At 40.6% G+C, this 19,257-nt stretch overlaps 1 protein-coding gene across 1 annotated transcript in view; it reads right to left on the bottom strand.

The window, feature by feature from the left end:
• LOC111252881 (uncharacterized) overlaps positions 1-11,768 on the bottom strand; it is a 40,328-nt gene extending 28,560 nt beyond the window's left edge. Inside the window, exons 1-3 of the mRNA XM_086993462.1 lie at positions 11,624-11,768; positions 5,485-6,402; positions 4,752-4,954 (exon numbers count right to left, since the gene is read on the bottom strand). The gene's annotated coding sequence lies outside the window, so the exon portion shown is untranslated. The remainder of the gene's footprint in view (positions 1-4,751; positions 4,955-5,484; positions 6,403-11,623) is intronic.
• Between the last annotated feature and the right edge of the window lie 7,489 nt (positions 11,769-19,257).

Raw genomic sequence — 19,257 nt, 5'->3', positions numbered from 1 at the left:
AAGTGGAGATGCGAACTGTGACCACCTTAAGCATTATGCAATACGAACGAAGTCAAAGCCCGGTTTGTGACAAACTCTCAAAGCAGGCATGGGAGTTCTTTCAGATGTCGATACGGAACTGTGATTGAAACGAAGCAAGACTTCGTTATGATGGTTTGTCATCAGCGTGAAAGTTATCGTCGAAGAAATTGAGCTTAGCAAAATTGTTTGTTACCACTTTTATTTACGTAACGCGAATCTTCGTTTGAGAATCACGGGGACGACGATCCATAACTGAATTAAAGCCGACTGGTCATATTTACCAGGAAGAGTTGTACAAATTGAGGTGCACTTAGCGATGATTTTTTGGAGCTAAGACGTCGATCTCCGTCGTGAGAACATTGTTTACACACATCAATCTGTATGAAGACATTTATTTCTATATCATTGGAGCAAGACTTCAGTAGAAATCAACAGAAGACAGAACAGAAGATACGATCGAGCTTCGGCATACGTCCACACAGACCAGATTCTGTTTTTGCTCTCCCTATATCGGCGGAACGCTGTCACAAAACGAGCTTTTTTATTATCAAGAGCCAGCTGTCATTTATAGTAGACATAGCACACACCTGTTTGTAACGAAATGCCACTAGTAGTAATGCCTCGTAAGATAAATCTCATCCCTGTAGCAGCCATTATTAAGCAAAGCTTCGTATTATGCCTAGCGTTAAGTTGGTTCCCTGTCTTAACGATGGCTATTATGCGTTGCTGAATAAAGTATCTTTAATAAAAGTTACGGCGTTGGACAAAGTTTGGGTAATAAATGTTTTGATAATATTTATTTAACGAAAAAGACAAGCCAGACACGGGAGGATTCGTTTGTTCGATTGATTGTAGATTTATAAGTACTAATTAAGGTAAAAATCACGGTGTTTTTGAACATGGAAATCAAGCTCGTTTCTACGCGAACACGTATAACTTCCAAGCCACTATTGCCGAGTTTTGGATTTTATAGGTCTGTATAATTAGCAAAAGTCAATTTATCCTGGTCTGTTAGAAAGGTTGAAGTATAGGTAATAAAAAAAATTCGTGCGTCCTCTGAGGAACAGCCTTACCCGGCCCCTCTTTATGCCCCATCAGTTCCTTAGAGGCAGAAACGGCATTTGAGCATTTCTTTTGCGTAGCGATTCATATCTAATAAAATTTATTTCGCAAAGTGTCAACCTACAGGTAAAGTGCCGCGGTTCCAGTGCGCTCGAGAAGTATTTTTCGACGAGCACCACCAACGATCAAAATCTTAGTACTATTCATTAACGTAACCCCAACACCCCAAAACGGAAAAAGCTAGAACCATTCTTGATTGGGAATGGCGAACTTAGACTCACAGAGCAGAGCCTTACTTCAGGTTAAATATGTTTTGCAGAGCGGTACTGTCTTCGATTTAGCATTTAGTTCTCTTTAGGCAAAGGGAATTTGGAGAACCTAGCTTAACGCTGTCGGCAATGTTGTTAACCTCCTTGGACATCCTTACCGCAGACCCGCCATCATACCTTACCCTTCTTGCAGAAGTAGGAGACTCGAATTTTGTAACTAGTTTAAAAAAAACTCTGGCACTACCGTTGACTAATTAATTTTGTTCGACGAAAATAGTTCGACATTTTCTCACCGCTCTAATTTAACCCGCCAGTTCGCGGCGAGAGGCAGCTGCGGCGAGACGGCTTCAGTGTCTTTAGCTGTAGTGTCTTGACGCGGCGGTAAACGTAAGCCCGCATATGGTGATGAAGGCGAGGAACCCCTTATTCCCCCACAGGCCGCGAATAGAAATAAACTGTTATTTAGTCAGCGGCTCTGCCGCGTTACTAATTGTCTTGTTCGCAAATCGCTACCGGCAAAGAAAGAAGCTTGGGCAAGTTCTGTGGCTAGTTTAGAAAATGTCGTCATATGGAGACAGGCGTTGTCTAACTTACCGCTGGGTAGGTAAATAGATTATTGAAATTCGGTAAATTTGTCCGTAATAATCAATATACTAATAGTCAAATTTAACAGTGGTGATTTGCCTTATTATGGATACGTTAATGAAAATACTTGTGGTTGCCAAACGAAAAATCGGCTGTATTGAACGTTTTCTCTTTAATATCATCATTGAGGGTATCTCACGAAGGAGTCTGTACTCTTCTGACGATATGGTTCATTAGATAGCCGTGCGGACCAACGAAGGCAGACTTATTGAAATTCTGAAAGTAGTCCTAGACAGAAATAACCTCTGTTGCATATGCGTAGCCTGTCGCGAAGGAAATCTTCTTTTTCTGACAAAGGAAAAACATTAGCTGCGGCCGATAAATTGTTTGTAGGTCCATTTGATCATGTGATTCCTATCGATCATCGATCGTCCGTATATTATTAAGAAGGCGAACAGCTGTAGACTCTAATAATGCTAATTACATTAGTTTATGCAGAAAGAGGTTTTAACTTAATTTGGCATTTTGTTAAAATTACTTAGAATGTTAGCTTTCATTGTTATCGACAAATTTGGTTGGATATAGTTCTGTCACATTCTATACAAGCGATGTTTTTCATATAAACAAAAAGGTGTAACGATCAAAAAAGCCCTTGTGAACAAAGACACCCATCTAGACCAACTAGACATATTCTATACCGTAGCATACCACCCGCGGCGTAACAAAAAGTTCCATAGAGTTAATTCGATTTTTTTTTATTTATAAGCCATTGTGTTTTTTTGTACCATGGCTGTGTAAATTGAATTTATAGCCAGGACGAACGAAGAATAAATTGAACGAGACAGATACAGCCTTCTATTTGTTGCCACGGATACTGGAAACGTTCCACGATCACCGACGTACTATACATGAAGCAGTTATATAGTACCCGTTCGTTCTGTTTAGTACATCGTTTGCGAAAGAACTACCAGTCCAATCTCGGACCCCCGACCAGATCGATGGAGCTTCGAGAAAGGATGATGAAAAATGGCATTGAAGTCCATTTTCGAAAAGTGCGGATTCGAACGGCATTAAATCGCGTTTAAAAGTAACACTTAGTTTTCTAGAAAGCATGTCTCCAGCTTTTTTAACTTGTAAACTTGTTTATTGAACTTAAATACAGTGAACTTAACTAAATTGCAGTCTATCGACGAGCAAACAAAAACTACATAACTAGTTTATGCCAAAGGTTTTTTTCACCCTCACCTAGATGGCTGTACGATTTTTTAATACGCTGTAGATAAGATTTGTAAGGCAGCGCAATTATTTTTAGCGCTATGCGTCGACACGCGGAATAAGGCTTAGCGCCGATGTATCTCACAGTTTGCTATGGCCGATTCTAGCGTTTCTCTGTCGTCGGCAATTTAGCCATAAATCAACAAATGAAAATAGTTGTTTTTTTATTTTTTATTGATTTCCGCTGTTCGACGCTGTGTCAACATGTTTCTGGCTATTAGCATAGATCCAACAAAAAAAATTAAATGTGGGACTAATGTCCGTATTCTCAGTAGTAATATTATTGACGGCCAGTTTATCATTACCATAATTGTAGATTGTTTTTACTAGTGTTAAGGTATACATACATGCATGCTGTATGTGGACGGAATAGATATGATGTCGTTACTGAAAAAAAATCGATAACTTCACGAATTGCACAAAACCGAGCTTATCAAAAAAAAAAAAAAGTATCAGCCATATTTAATAGTGGTACAACCAGTATTGTTGATAAATACTTCTAATCAACTAATAATCCTCACAGATCTAACGCTACCATACGCTGATCCAACAGAAATGCGTAACGGCTATTTTTTGGCGTCCGGTTGGAAGCACGTCCGCGGCATAGCCGAATAAGAATGATTAGAAAAACTATTCAAATGAATATAGAAAGTAATTAAGTCTCCATTTCTATAATATTTACCTATGAAATAACGTTATTTATACGAAGGATTTCCATAGTGTAGTATTTTTACGAAATTCTAAGTTGTTCTATTGTTTTTACTCTGATACATTAAGTTGAATTGATTCTGTACACCACATCGTCGTTGTCAAAATAATTAGGGCAAAGTTGGACAGACAAACTGGTTATCCTGAGTTCGTTTCAGTGGTTCATGTCGTATTAATTGTGTATAGACGCGATATGAGGTGAATCCTGTGAGCAACAGTTCGTCAAGGCCTGAGGTTTAGCTACCGAACTGTGAACGCAAGTTTCTAAATATGTCTTGTGGTTCGCAAAAGATCAACGGTAAAAATGTATTCATGTAGGCATAACGTATTATTTAAGTTACGCTGGATTCTATTTTTTCGCTTGTTGTACCCGTTTTATTATACATTTACAAGTTCCGCATTAGCAAATAACATAAAGCGATAACTCAACCGCTGAACGGTAACTGGCCTCATTGTCTAAGTCCAAAATTTAAGTTGCAATATATTTTTCAGTTCTCTTGGTGCCCTACAGCGGCGAATCTCGCAATAAAATTTATTAAAAGTTATGGTTGCTTCAGGAAAGGATTTAGGCAAATGGGATTGGAGTAGATTTACCCTTCGGATGAGACTGCATTCTACGGCTAAATAAAAAGTGTTTATTTGGGACAAATTATCGGTTTGCGACTGAAATAGATCCGGTCCCAACTGTAAACCTATGTTCTTTCTGATTGTAAGCTTATTTTTTTTAGTGCAGGCAGACACCCTACTTAAATGTAAGCCTATTTTCTCTTCCTTTTTCCCCAATCTTTGTACTATACTAAGCTCGGGTCAAACACAAATATGATCACTCACATGGGGGTACTTGTAGGTCCATAGTTGGGCGCGCGTCCTGAGCTTACGGAGCACTGCTGCGGTCGCATGAGGTTTGCGGGAGTGCTTCATGAAGTGGAACGAGCCGTGACGCTGGACACGCCGGGCCGAACAGCAACTGCCGCCCCCTGCAACTACAACACCATCTACGGCCGGGCCAAGGGGCGCCGAGTGCTCTGTACTTCCTAAGTGAATGTGCGCGTAGATGAATCGAAAAGCCCGGTGGTCCAGTGAACCGAAAAAAGATGTTGAGCAAAAATTATCTCGTGAGAAAAGGATGTTGAAAATACTGATATGGGTCATTTGTCTTAATAAGTTAGCCAACACAAGTTCGTCTGACAGAAAAGTGGTAGTAAAACGCAGATACTGAACGAATGAATGAAGAAGAAAACGGGTCCTCAAATCAGACTGCATTGCGACATTGAAATATTTGTTTGCAAATGTAAAATTTCTACCGTTTACGCGGCTGACTCTAGTTGCAAGCAATAGAGCTTTTCTTACGCTATGTTTCGGAAATGCCGAAGCATATGTTAACGTATAATACTAATTATATAATATAATTATATATAATAGATATTACTTTCTAGTTAAATTGCTCTACTTAGTACGTCTTGAACTTTCCGAAAGACTGCTCTGTAATTCAGGTAATGAGTTAAAATAAAATATATATATATAAAGTAATAAACATATATAAAGTATTATATTGGAGGGTCACCATCGTTGGAAGAAGGTGTTAGGGACGTGGGCCTATCGGCAAGTGCACTTCTCCGTGTTAGTCCACCTAGACCCCCCTGACCGTCAAGCCGAGAAGAAACTGAGTCAGGACGAAGGCGCAGATTCTTGGGGATGTTCTTATGCTGATGTCCCTTTTTACTGGTCCCAGAAGACCAGTCGTCCCTAGGCATATTAATCATCGCCAGTTTTCTGGTTCTTAAGCGGCTCTTGTATCCGGTATCCACGACTCATAAGAATTTTTTTAACGTAGCAGATAGACAAAAAAAGAGCTAGCCGAGTCTGGTCTCAGCGTTCAGCGAGGGTATACTTCTCTTTACTAAGCTCTCAGCTTTTTCCTCGAGTGCCTTATGATGATATCCGCAAAAGACATTTGAGACCACTTTATCGACACCTCACCTAGACAATCTGCATGTGCTTATGCAGAACTTCTTTACCGAGAGCACCTCGCCTATAATACCAATTGTAATATTTGTTTAGTCTTATCATTTGTACTATATCATAAACAGTAAACGTTAAACAAAGCTTGTTGCCAAAAACGGTTGTTGATATGGTTCTTTGTCGAAGTTTGTTGGACAAGGGAAGATCAAGAGACTAGCATGTCGTACAGTGCATAGGTGATTTTAAGTTCCATTGTTCCTTTGTGTTTTATGTTGTCTAAATTTTTTCATCGCCGATTTGGTTTCCGACCCTGCTGGCCCGCGTCTGGCTTTGACTTTGCCCGATGGCATAAGGTCAGGTCAGGCCACATCGGCATTTGGTTCTTATCGACAGTCCTTGCGGTGTGGAGAGTCAGCCATTTTGCATTCTCTTTTGAAGTTCTCTGGCCTGGCTCAAACGCTCCTTTAGGCTCGCCGTCCCTGATGTTCGCTCCCTGCGTTCGTAACGTCTGCAATAGTCCCTGTAATCACACCGATACATAAGTAGAAGCTACGATAGGTATAGCTGTAGCTGTCTGAAGTTATTTCTAAAGCCGTCTGAACTAATGCTTAACGCCGGTAGCGGACCCACAACCAAGATGTAGGCGTAGTGAGATCAGTGTAATGAGAACGAAAATTACCTACTTTTTTTATTAATAGCTTGATAATGATAATTTCTCCGTGCAAAAATGGAACATATTGGATATAGGTGCTCGTGGCAGATTGATGCATTGGACGTATACGGCGAGATGGGAAAGAGGTAAAGGTAGTTTTTGAGCTGCAAAATGAATGGTACTATTATTCAGATCAACTAAGTCTGAACTGAAGCTACTGTTCTCTTGAATCATAAATGCCTTCAACCAGAAATTTACTCGTATTCTATATCGGGAACTCGACCCCCCCCCCCCAAACAGCGTCCTTTTTTAAAATACCGTTCTGAGCTGTGCAGTAATTGTGGATGGCTAATTATTACTAAGCTTCCTATTGTTTATGTCAATAGGCTCGCGCTCCTGCAATCGCTAAATGTCAACCTAAAGCCAAAACCCCTTCAATTTTCAATACCTCGCTATAGTTTAATGTACAGCTCTGCCTATCCGGGATTAAAAACAACCGCTAACGACAGCTGCTTTACCTCTGCTGAATATGTTTGGGGAAATGTTCAAGAGAACAGGGTGGCCTATATTAATTGGGCACTGAGCACTATTACAATGATGTTAACGATCAACATTGCGTACTAACTGATAGAGTCGATTGCCACAGTTTAGGTACTGAACCTTTGCTACATGTATGATCTTCTAAATCGTAAAATCTTGATGCCACCCTTTGAAACTTTATGTTAGCCAGTATCCATGCGAACTACTTTAGCGCTTCCTCCTCAGTTTTTGTGTGTATACCAAATAACACACGTTTGTTAGCGTCGAAAATCAAACGTCTGGCTTGGCACCCAAGAACTCGATAGCTTAATGACAAATTCTGTTCGTCTGTCCTGACCAGATGAGCCATGTCTGATCTGATCTAACGTTAGCTATTGGCAAGAAAACATAAGGTAATACTAGACAATACAATGTGGACTAAAGAGCAAGGACTAATTCCGCGTAGGAAGTAAGCGGGATTCAATCGCTCTGAAATTATATCAGTGACGTAAAGCCAAGCAGTTAGCCCTGATGAGAATCAAACTGCCAGCGATGCTCTCATTTGTATCGCAGTAATAGCTTGACAGGCGCAGGTTGGGAACTTCAAGTCGGACATGTCCATTTCCGGTCAGTAACAGGACCATAATCGTATTGTTAGTTTCTATCTTTTCCATCAAATTCAAGTATTGAGCTTTAAAATTAAACGGAACCTATTCGATCGTTTCAGAGCATACAACTGACAACAATTGATGCCCCTCTCTTTCGAACGATGTACTCCTTAGGCTAGTATTTTCGAACAAAGTCAAGTCTTGAACTTAGCTACCAATCGAATTCAAAAACTAATAAAAGCATTATCCTTTTACCCCGTACGTAATTTGCTTAAGATTACATAGCCCACAGCAGATTGCCGTTGTGACATCAGTTCTTCAGAAGAATCCGTTTGTTCGAACTGTGTTTAGTAGCTGGCAGATCAACCTGAGCGAGTGCTGAAATTTGCTACTTCAATTCCGCTACACTTGAACTTATTTACGACTTCTCATCCGTTCCGGAGTGCGTTCCAAGTCTCAATTGATGACGACAGAGATGAACGAAAATGGCCAGCGACAACTGTAGATTTATCTCAGGGTGAACCTGCTAAATCCTGCTAAAATGAAATGGGAAATCGGTCGCTGAAAGCAACTCTTTCTGTGCGACCGATGCTTTCAGCCAACCACATAGGTAAGCTTTGCAGGATTCTCGTCCTTCAAACTTAAGAAACCGATAAAATTACTATTTTTGTTCTGTTTATTATCACATTGGTAAGGTTCTCGTTTTGCTTATCAAGTCGGCACACGTTTAACGTAGGCCACTTGAGACCATCTTAAACTGGGTGCTAACGTTACGAAATACAGTCGAATCGAGACGTTATGACAGGGGTAACGTATAACCTAGCGGCAGAACTTGAAGATCCAAGAAGGTAATAATTTGTACAGGTTAACTGAGAGGTCTGAGAGACTACAAATCTCAGGTGTTACGGCTTCACTGGCTTGCTGATTACTCCCAATCTGTGCATTGTCACTAAAGTTGACATTAGCGAAAGCAGTTACTGGAATAGCTTTAACTTTGATGCACGAATAATTTGGGCTCTAAAGCCTTCAGCATATCATGGACATTGCTATCAATCGGAGTGGGTAACGAGGTGTCCTTAAAGTTTTTTTAACCACTACAATATGACATTCAACTAGTTCAGCCCAATAGCTGCTGTTGCAACTGGTTTCGGGATAGGCTTAATTTACATTTGAAATTATTTGTATGATCGGATTCCGTAGCCTATTTGCACAACTGGCCCATCCAATATTTAGGTTCACTATGACCATAGTTTCGTTACATAGCTATATACTTCAGGCTTCTATCTCTCGCTTTGCAAAACCCAAACGGGAACCGGTCAAATCAAATATGAAAAGTAATTGTTCAATAAACAATAGCCATGTAGGCCCTGATGAAGACTTATCTCCATAGAAATATGCGAATAATGTAAATCAGGAATGACTAATATCGTTTTTTAGCGTAGAAACTATAAATGATTTCTATGTCTGTTAATACCGGCATATAAACCACAATGACAGGACTTGTCTGTGCGCGACCGATGAAGGTTATCCGTATTTAAAAAATTGGTTATATCAATTTCGAGAATCACATGCTGTATCACTTAAATCTTCTAAGTCATTGACCACATACGAAAAATTGATCCTAACTGTATGAACTACAGTTATCAATTTGCCTTGTTATCAATCCTTTTTTAAAAATCTTCCTAGCTTTAATAATAGTAATAATAATGTGTTGCGTTTAGCCTTTGAAGCATACTATGACGGGCGCTTCTGAGCAGGCTGGCCAGCAACCAAACGATTGAAACCTATCATGGGAGAGAAAGACGTGATAGTTAAAGTTGAGAGAATACATTTTCAAGAATACATCAAGATCTTTTTCAGTACAGCTTCACAGATTTGCGAAATGGGTTGTACTGTTCTCCGCCGAGTGAAACCTATTTCAGTGTGTCTTAGAGTGGTCAGCCGAAGAACTCTATTCTACTGAGCAATTATCATCGTATCAGACACGTATTAACGCATGATAGCCAGCGTTTGCCTCAACCACACTAACATCGAAGCCACGACCGTATGGCAACTCTAAGGTTCTTCCACTTCTAGTACCTTCATCTACACAGTTTGGGCTCACTGGTGCATATATATATATATATATATGAGATAATCGCTTGCCCTCAAATACAGGCGCAAAATTTTCCATAGCCAACGGCGCACTATACACATGTTCCTAATCAAGACGTGTGTGATACGCACATACAGTGATTAACTATTAGAAAATAATCGAGGCATCAACGAGCCCGACAACACCTCAGATTTTTGCATTGAAATATTGTAACGCAATGCTTTACAATGCGAGTGCTGTTTGTCGCCTAGGTAAGTATCAACTATATATATGTTATGAGACTTCTTTTCGATTACCACAAGTATGTAAAGGTAAAATTCTCCAACAATCTGATTTGGTTTTTTGGAAATTCTACCTGTGTTATTTTGTAGTATTCGATTTATCCTTTTCGATACTTTTTCAATAATAGTAAATAGTTATTCAGGTCGTCGGCATGACAACTGCGTAACAGTGATAAACCCTTATGGATGCACCGCTTTGTCTCATGCCAGGGGCTTAGTAATCGATAAAAGGTGTTCATGCGGGCAACATAGACGTTCCTTAGTGCACTAAACAAACAAGTTTAGTAGTCATAACGCCAGGGCTGCTCAGAACAGAAATCAGAAATAAAGAAAAGAGGGGAACCCCCGACCAGGCAAGTGATAGGAGACTTATATTGTGTTCGCTCAATTGTTGTCACGGCGGCGAACCGCAGTGGCGCTACCCATGCAAACAAATAGCTAGTGCTGTGCTGATTTACAAAACAAGCGATAGAAAAGACATCTCAGGTCGATGAGGTAGTTCCGCCGTAAAAATGATTTACCGGGTAGATCCGAGAGAATGATAAAAGCAATACTTTTCCCAACAAGCAAGGCAAACACGCGAAATTTGGGTATGTGATCCATAATAATGCAACACTTTAAAAACGGCCTAACCCAAAAGGGAATTTTATATTCATTAAGAGCTGTCGGCACGTTTGCCAGCGTCGTTTCGTGGTCTCAGGTGGATATCAAATAGCTTTCTACCCCAAAAAAGATAAAGGATAGCAACGTTTTAAGAGCTGTAGAAGAACTAACGGCTATGAACTAGTCTGATCAAAATATGGTAGAGTTAATTAGATGGACCAAAAAATGTTATGGGGCTCGGAGTGAACGAGTAAGTTCAGATACTGAGCAGCCCCGAGTTGAAGCGGACAGATACAAGCTGGTTCTGCGCTCCCTGAACATAAGCTACATTATAGCCTTAATAGCCAAAATTCGGCTTAACAGATCTGTTATGTCCTAGTACAATGCAATAATTCGTCTTACGCAAAGCTAACGTATTTTAAAACATAGCAAATAGACGTGTTCTGTACCGAATATTTCGAAACTCTGCCTGGTCTGGTATTTGTCGGAGACAAATTTTCTCATGTATCTTATGGCCTGCGCGTATATAATTAAACGCAACCAGTCGTTAAGGCAATTCTACGCATATATATATATATATATATATATATATATATATATATATATATATATATAAATCCATAGAATTGTCTCGACGACAAGTATATATATTTTTTTCTGCTTAGTTTAACGTGAGAACTTTGTCCTCCAAAGCGTTTCTAAATGTGGGTGATTTCCTGAAGAACTGAAAGTATTTTAGTGATATATTTGCGAGAATCCCGTCAAATGCAATGTTTATTCAATCTTTTAAAATGAATTTCATGAAAACACGTTTATTGAAATGTGGAAGGACAGACACATAAGTCAGCTTAGCCTTATAAGTGTGGCAATGCAGACCGAATTTTCTCATGTAATAATAAAACGAAATATAGCGGAACTGTTGTTTTTGAAGAATGGACAAAACGTCTATGTGAATTATTTGACCCTCAATATCTTTTTCGTACCTTTTATCCTCGCACGGTTCTTCGAATTTCACAGTCTGTAATTAAATATAAACAAACTAACTAGTCACAACTGCGTAGACATTCTTTCCTTATATTGTTATTATTATTATCGAAAATCAATCATGGCGCTATTCTGCTGACTCTGAAGTACACATACAACGCTGACCGAAGAAGCGTAAAGCTTCTACATTCAGCTGCACTACAGGGTTCACAAACGTTAAAGTCTCGAATAACTAGATCCTAGCTTGTGATTAATGATTTTGAAAATAGTTGTCACAATGTTTCGTGTGAAAAATAATGTGTCTATATTTGCTATGGTATGAGTCATCTAGATGTCGGCAAATAGCCAGCTGTGCTTATTGCATATACTTTATTAAGTCGTTGAGCACAGCCATTTCCGTCCGAGGAGAACGAAGTACGTTCATCTTGGATGCCTTCCAGAAGTTTAACATTGACCATTTGTACTAACAGAGAAGCGACACCTTTTACAAGCAAGCACTATGTACGTTTATATCAGTCAGTCAAGGTACGCTTGGCGCTGCGCTGAATTTTCGGCTTTCGAAGATGGGGTTTGAAGTAGACGATCTGTTAAAGCATGAAAGAAGCTTTCCGTACTGAACTCACAGATAGACATCCACTATTCTTGGGCTTGAAAAGCAGAAGCAAACAAATAACGAATATGAATATGGTGGTCGATTTAAATTGGCTCCAGATGAATCCAACAATAAATAAACGAAGCCAAGTCGATCGATATTACCAATAATAGGCGGAACCTATCAATATCAGTGAACTCACCTGGTTACTAAGTAATGCAATAAATGCAACTTACGGCACAAGTATACAAATAATACATCGAACTGACTATGTTATACAGATTTTCATTTTCCGTGAAAAAAAAATCCCCAAGCATGAGCCACAAATACTATATAACATTATTACAATACAGAATTCAGAGGCATTAGCACAACTTAACGAGGACACCGATGTTGTTTGTCATATGTTTGCTTTACGACATGAGTACCACGTATGAGATAGAGCGTTATCTTGGGCAAAAGTTCAAAAGATATTGCCCATACGGCATAGAGACCAGCTCAACCATTGAATACTAGCACTGACATTCGACGGATCAACTTCGACGATCGTCTTTGTCGTTTGTCAGGTGTTTGTCGTACAGTAGAGCTTATAGATACTTTTCCTAATGCTAATTCGACTAGATACCAAATTGCCAATTGTGGTGCATTCAATGAAGCACCTAGAGAAGATCTTTATTAGGCACGTTTTCGATGAGTTTCTGTCGCGCCTGTCGAAAAAATCGTCGCTATATAGTCGCTAATTTACGTTCGGTGAAAATCATTGTCTAGCTGGTTTTAGGTAGACGACAGAAGACAGCTTAGCGTTTAATCCAGACACGCTAATACTAGATGGTATGGTGTCAGGCTGTAGGGATATCGAAGGCTGTTGGTTGAACAGACTACAGCTGGTCTTCTCTTTCTCCGCATATAAACCCGTTCTGCCTGTTAGTTGATAGAATAGGGGTGTACGATAGAAACCTTTATGATCCATATGTGTGACAAGATCACTATTAACAACGTTTGCAAACATCCTATAGTATTCGATCTAGGCCAAATGTTATGATACAAATAAACCTTGGATCGATATGAATACATGTTAGTACATTTTTGTCCATGTTACATTTTTAACTGATCAAGTGTAAAAGCGGCCACAATGATCAAGGTAACATAAAGTTTCTCGAACCACCTTATGTGACATTTTGTCGAAATCACCTGCCGGTCCGTTGCTAGACTGCTGCTGCCGGAGGGGGCCCTCATGCTGCATGATCTCTAAAAAATCCGTCACATAGGACAAATATTGAATATACTTATTTGAATGTATACTAAAAAGGCTTCTTCCATACGACCTAACCTGAAAATTGAAAATTCGCTCATTCAGGGTACGTTGCTAGACAAGTTCAGGCTTAAAAACAATACTTTTTCGTGATTGCCCTGTATCTCTCCTAAAATGGTTCATTTACTTAAAAAAATATTTATTGTTACAGATACAGACTGGCTAAATTAGAATCGTTTGTGCAACCTTGTTCATTCAATGTGAAGCTGCACGCGTACGTACCCTCTAAAAGCAAGCTAGGGTTTTTACATATTGACTTTCCTTCGACATCGTAAGCTCAATGGAAGCCAGATGCCTATTGAAATTTTCAATTTTATAACCAGAAGGTAGATCTTATGCTACTTTAAAAATGTTTAACTTGTCGAAGATCCAGCATCCTTGGAATTGAAAAATTGTGGTGTTTAGCATATACAGGCCTCCACTGTTGAAATCCTATACTATGTCATGGGCAGCATTGCAAACGGTATAAACATTGGAGTAATTATTACAAGGTAGACCTATGATTTCGTGCTATTTAGCAAATAACATTGGCCTTGCGATTTGAAGGTTTACCTTTGCACAAAAACTTTCTTTCAGTCTGTAGGACAAAGGATACCAGTGAAATACGAAGAGTGTACTGAATCTGAAGGGTAAGATCTACGTTCAGCGGCTTAAAGAACCGAGTTGATAACTAATTTCAATTACCGGTAGACAAACATTTAGATATGCATCAGATTGCACTGTGCAAAGCGAACCTGTTTTTTTCTTCGTTTGGAAGACGATATCAGTTTTTCTACTGATGTCAGCCGTCCATGTTTCCAGTATCTGATACTAAATGTACGAATCAAGTATTTGATAACAATAGGTGGAAGGCTACAGGGGAATTTTATTGAATGTATAAATCATTTTCAAGAATAATTATAAAGGTGTCTTAGTCTAGGTTAGTCAATTTCAGTTTGAAAGAGTATAATGAGTTTTAGCAAAGTTTATGCTCTTTAGGTGAATTTTTTTAGGCTGACCGTAGAAATATTCAGGGGCAGTAGCACCAAAGGTAAAGCTCGAAGAACCCAGGACTTATGCAAAAACTTTCCAAATAACCATACCTAAGCTAAACGTTTCGAAACGCCCGAGCCAGGAACTACTTCTAAAGGTTACCAAACACATCGACCTTCGATTTGCAGCGAAGTTAAGCGATGGCCTTACCTTGATCTCCTGTAAAGGTACTTGGTTGGTAGAGTAGTTTAAGACGGATTTCGTTGTAAGTAGGTTGGATTTCGTGACAAAATAGAAACACTACAAGTGAAACTTTTCGAAATTTTGGGAATTGTTCCATGCTCGGAGAGCACGCTTGATTTACGAAACGAAGTGCTAATTAGAGTAATTAATATTAAAAACAATATTTTATCACTTTTCACTATTTAAGGCTACTATAGAAAATAAATGAATCGAGCATTAAAAAATAATATGCCTGTCAAGTATAACAGAGGTTTTGCGTCATTTGTGACTAAATTATGAAATGACAGCTTGACTTTTAACGCAATGTTTATTCGAATAAATTAATGCTTTTATCTTACAATACGAAGATGTTAAATATGTTTTTTGTTTATTTTACCCTAATCTGTTTCTGTTTATGTTCCGACTGTACATATTCCAACAAAACGAGAAATAATTCGTAGTTTCTACACAATAAGAACTTTGCCTGAATTGACAATGTATTCAACCACTAGACAGATCACGATCAGGTCACTATCAATTTTTTTACGTTTTAGTTAACAACTACAGGCTTCCCGGTCTCGCTGGTTCTTTCTAGCTGAGGCACCTGCTACGCCTTCTTCATCGTTGCCTCGTGCTGGGCGAAGCGCGAGAAACCTTCTTCAGAAGCTACGTTTTAATGCTGTTTGTTTCATAACGAATGTATTAGCCTGCTTATTAAGATAAAACGACTTTTACCAAACGGCATAAAAACGTGAATTTATCATATAGTTTATTTATAAATTATCGCCACTCCCAAGTTAAGCGGCACCAGTTTCATGGCAAATGCATTTATTCAGTGAATGAGGATTACACGCGTAAACTAATCTCGGGTAGTTTGGCCTTAATTGTGACATAGCCAGCTGACACGCTTTTGAGTAACCCGATTGTAGCCAGCTATCCCGACAGGCCCGGGTGTCAAGACGAAACGTCCCATTGGCGAGTTGGCGAAGGTCTTGACATCCGATGAATAGAGTTTGTTCTGCTTAAAATAAAGCAGTCAGAAACCTTTATCTTTTTGGGTTAAAGAATGATGGATCGTTGAAGAAAGTGAAAGAAGATAATAGTTATTTTGAGCACTTTTTTTCAGAAGATGCCGCTGTCGTCATCGTTATGCTAAATGTTGCTATCTAGATGAATTTAGCCGCTCCGATAATGCATGAACCAAAGGGGTTTGCTAGAAGCTTTATTGCCAGTTAATGCGACCGTACAAAACAGGCCATCTGGTGCTAATATCATTAGGCGGTGCGCTTGTGCATATATTTGTGAGAATGTGTATAATCTGTGTCTACAGTCTTGCTGATCTTAATAACTCGAATTGGTGCACATACCACTGGGGCGTGGGCTAGGCCCCCAGACGTCTCCGAAGCTTTTGCTCATAGGCAGGTGCCGGATGTTTGACAGCGCTTCTAAGCGCGTTCCTCACATATCAAACACACAGCGGTACAAAGATGATACACCTTAAAACTAACAACACTATAATACAATCACCATCATTATAGGGACTCCCACCGATCAATTAGATTTTAGTCTAAGTAGAACCGTATTATTATTCTATAGTTACATCCTCTGTCATGTCCGATAAGCCGATCGTCAGCGTGAACCGAATAGATGCTGCCGTTTCGTTGTTGAATTTACCGCATTTTTTCTACTACCGAATGTATTGCTTCGCATAGTCGACTCTCATTGTCAGATGTATTGTTCCGGTTATCGATGTACAGTGTAAACTACAAGTATTCCACGTGCTGGACACACAGTACAGGCAGTACAAATAAAAATGGAGAAAAGCTGCTGCCCTGCCGATCCACTCGTCCGCAAATTGCCAGTAGTTACACTTCGTAGCTGGCTCCGGTAAGGACACGCCCTCAGCAACCTGATTAATGGTCCTTCCCGTTAGCCACCTTTCCATGTAAACATTTTGATCATGAAGTCTACCGAATCCTCTTTTTTCTTTTTAAGGTGAAGATCACATGGACTTAGTCGGCTTTAGGAGGGCCTTTAACATGCCGTCTAGGCGTTTGGCCTTTTCAGACGTTCTTCTTTTCTTGGAAGTAGAAGCGAAGGCACACAGGAACTAGTAACACAAATCGCATGATCAACTCTAGTCATACATGGCTCTTCGGCATCGAAGTGGCAAGTGAGAGACGAACTACAAGAACAGCACAGGTTCAAAGCAAAAGCTCACCGACTTTTCTTTCGCTGCCAGAGCTTGGGTACTAGTTAGCTAGCCCACGCTCGCCTAGACACAGACTACAGAGACGGTTAGCTGGTCTGTGTGTCTTGAAGACGTCCTTCACTTAAAGGTTGTCAGACGGTCGTTCGGTCTTGGTAGGACCCTTAACCCAGCGTCAACCCGGTACCCCCCACAGCACTTTCGAAAGAGTGAAATTGGTGCTCTTACTGAAGGTGGTGTGGATGGCGGCGGCAAAGGCGCCCACTAGCACTAGCTCTAAATGACTAGCTCTGCTTGCTTAGTAGCAATCTAGACTGTGGTTCCTTGCCTGCTAGCCATGGCCGTCGGTTTCTTGGATGATCGTGGGTGTCTATTCTTTACTGAGAATATGAACAAAGGAGAGCGCGGCTGCAGTTGTGGCACAGTTGTGGTGAATTGCCTTATTAGATCCGGCGTGCTGGATGTTGGAACCCGCCGCTATTGGGCGTCGGGGCTGTTCCGCTAACAGTGTCGGAAGCCCTGGCTAGCGGAGAGCCATCCAGGCGGGGCAGGCGGCCCCCATCCAATCAGGGCCGCCCTTAAGAGGGAAAGGGCCCTTGTGCGGAGGCAACAACCAGCAGGAGTAGCAGTCGCAGGTCTGCAACAGGCCCTAAGCCCAACCTTAATCCCACCTCACCCTAACGTGCGCTACTAGCACTGCCTTCGGCCGTACATGAGAATCTACCGCGCGCTATCTACAGATAGCTGTATTTAATTTGGCGCATCCTAGGCCCGATTCGTTTCCATTACGTCCCTGCCTTTTCCGGCGCCTGTCACCTAACAGGCGGCCGGCATAGCCACTCAGGTTGGCAGCCACCAGCAGCGAAAAATTTGACGAAGGGAACAACAAGACAGAGCTCACATCGACCGAGAAGCGGCCAAGTAACGCAGTCAGAATCACAGTGATGCTACCCCGTTCCATGGCATCTCACTACGTCCCTCCCCCCATAAATAGAGGACCCAACGCCAGAACAACATTTCCTTGTTAAGTTCCTTTACCCAATCGCATTGGCTCGGTTGCTCAGTTTCATCTTTCCCCGAGGTTTCATGTCCTTTGACTGCTCTACGAAAACGGCTCCGGAACCCCTTGCCTAGTCGCGCTAAAGAGTTTCCCCACGACACCTGACTTCCATCCCTTTTTCGACCCATGTTTTACACCAACCCAAACCGCCAACCGTATCACACAATTAACCCACTAGCAGCAATTTGCAGCTCGTTGGTCTGCCGTCGCTAGAAGATGATGAAGACGACAGACGCAAACGCAGGCGACGCCGACGATAATGGCAACCCTGCTATCACGTGTTCGCCAACACATTTGCTCCTCTCTGCAAAAAAGGAGGGATTTACAAACTATTCCTTCTGTGAAGATAAATCTCCCTCTGGTGATCAGTTTCGCTGACCGCTCCCGACACCCATCCTCTATTATTCCACCGTTCACACAGATGAAGAGAGTCCCGTCGCTTCCACCTACAGTAAGACACAAGCTATTCAGCAGCCATGTAAGCAGATACATGTACGCCTACATAGCATTTTCCAAAACGGAGCTAATGACGATGACGGCGCGTACGATAGTGATAGCAGCGACTATGTCAGCAGCTCATGCAAAAAGAGCAGAAGCATCGTGATAGCAGATTTCAGTGTCTGTATGGCACGTATACGGCATGGTATCACATGCCTATTTCTGGACAGGAAGACACAGCAAGGTACGAATATTTCCTACTTTCTCTGGACTCATTTGGGGTATGTATATATGCATACTATCGACCAAACGTGCATTGATATTAGGCTTCAAGCTTTTAAGGCCAGGTAAGACAAACAGCGATGGTCGCGTCGGTTGCAATTTTTCTATGATTTTGTTCAAGCAGGTAAAATGTGTGACCATCTTTTAGCAGTGAATACTTGACCTCGCGGTTAAACGAAGCTATAGAGATTGTTCGTTATAGTTGAATACTATAATAGATGACCTACCTTAAACTGTGAAAATACTGCAACTCATATCATAAGCAATAATCTTAAGTAAGAAGATTCTTATTCTTATGTAAGTAATGCACATATCGTTTGCTACGCTTACACAAACCGGATGTATCCAAACAAACTCTCATATTTTCTAAAAATGATTTTTTCTTTCTTGTTTCGTTTTTAGGAGTTCACTGGGACTATCGTCATTTTATTCGAAAATGTCCTTCTCTATGACCACTTACACGGTAAACGCCATAGGACAACTCGCTGCAAAAGGCCTGATAACTTCCCCTAACTGCGAATTCAAATAACTTTATATATATATATA

This window comes from Varroa destructor, unplaced genomic scaffold (assembly GCF_002443255.2).
Source record: "Varroa destructor unplaced genomic scaffold, Vdes_3.0 BEIS01000006.1, whole genome shotgun sequence".
NCBI classification, from domain to species: Eukaryota; Metazoa; Arthropoda; class Arachnida; order Mesostigmata; family Varroidae; genus Varroa; species Varroa destructor.
The sequence above is the reverse complement of the archived record's forward strand: the minus strand, read 5'-3'. Positions and strand labels throughout refer to the sequence as shown.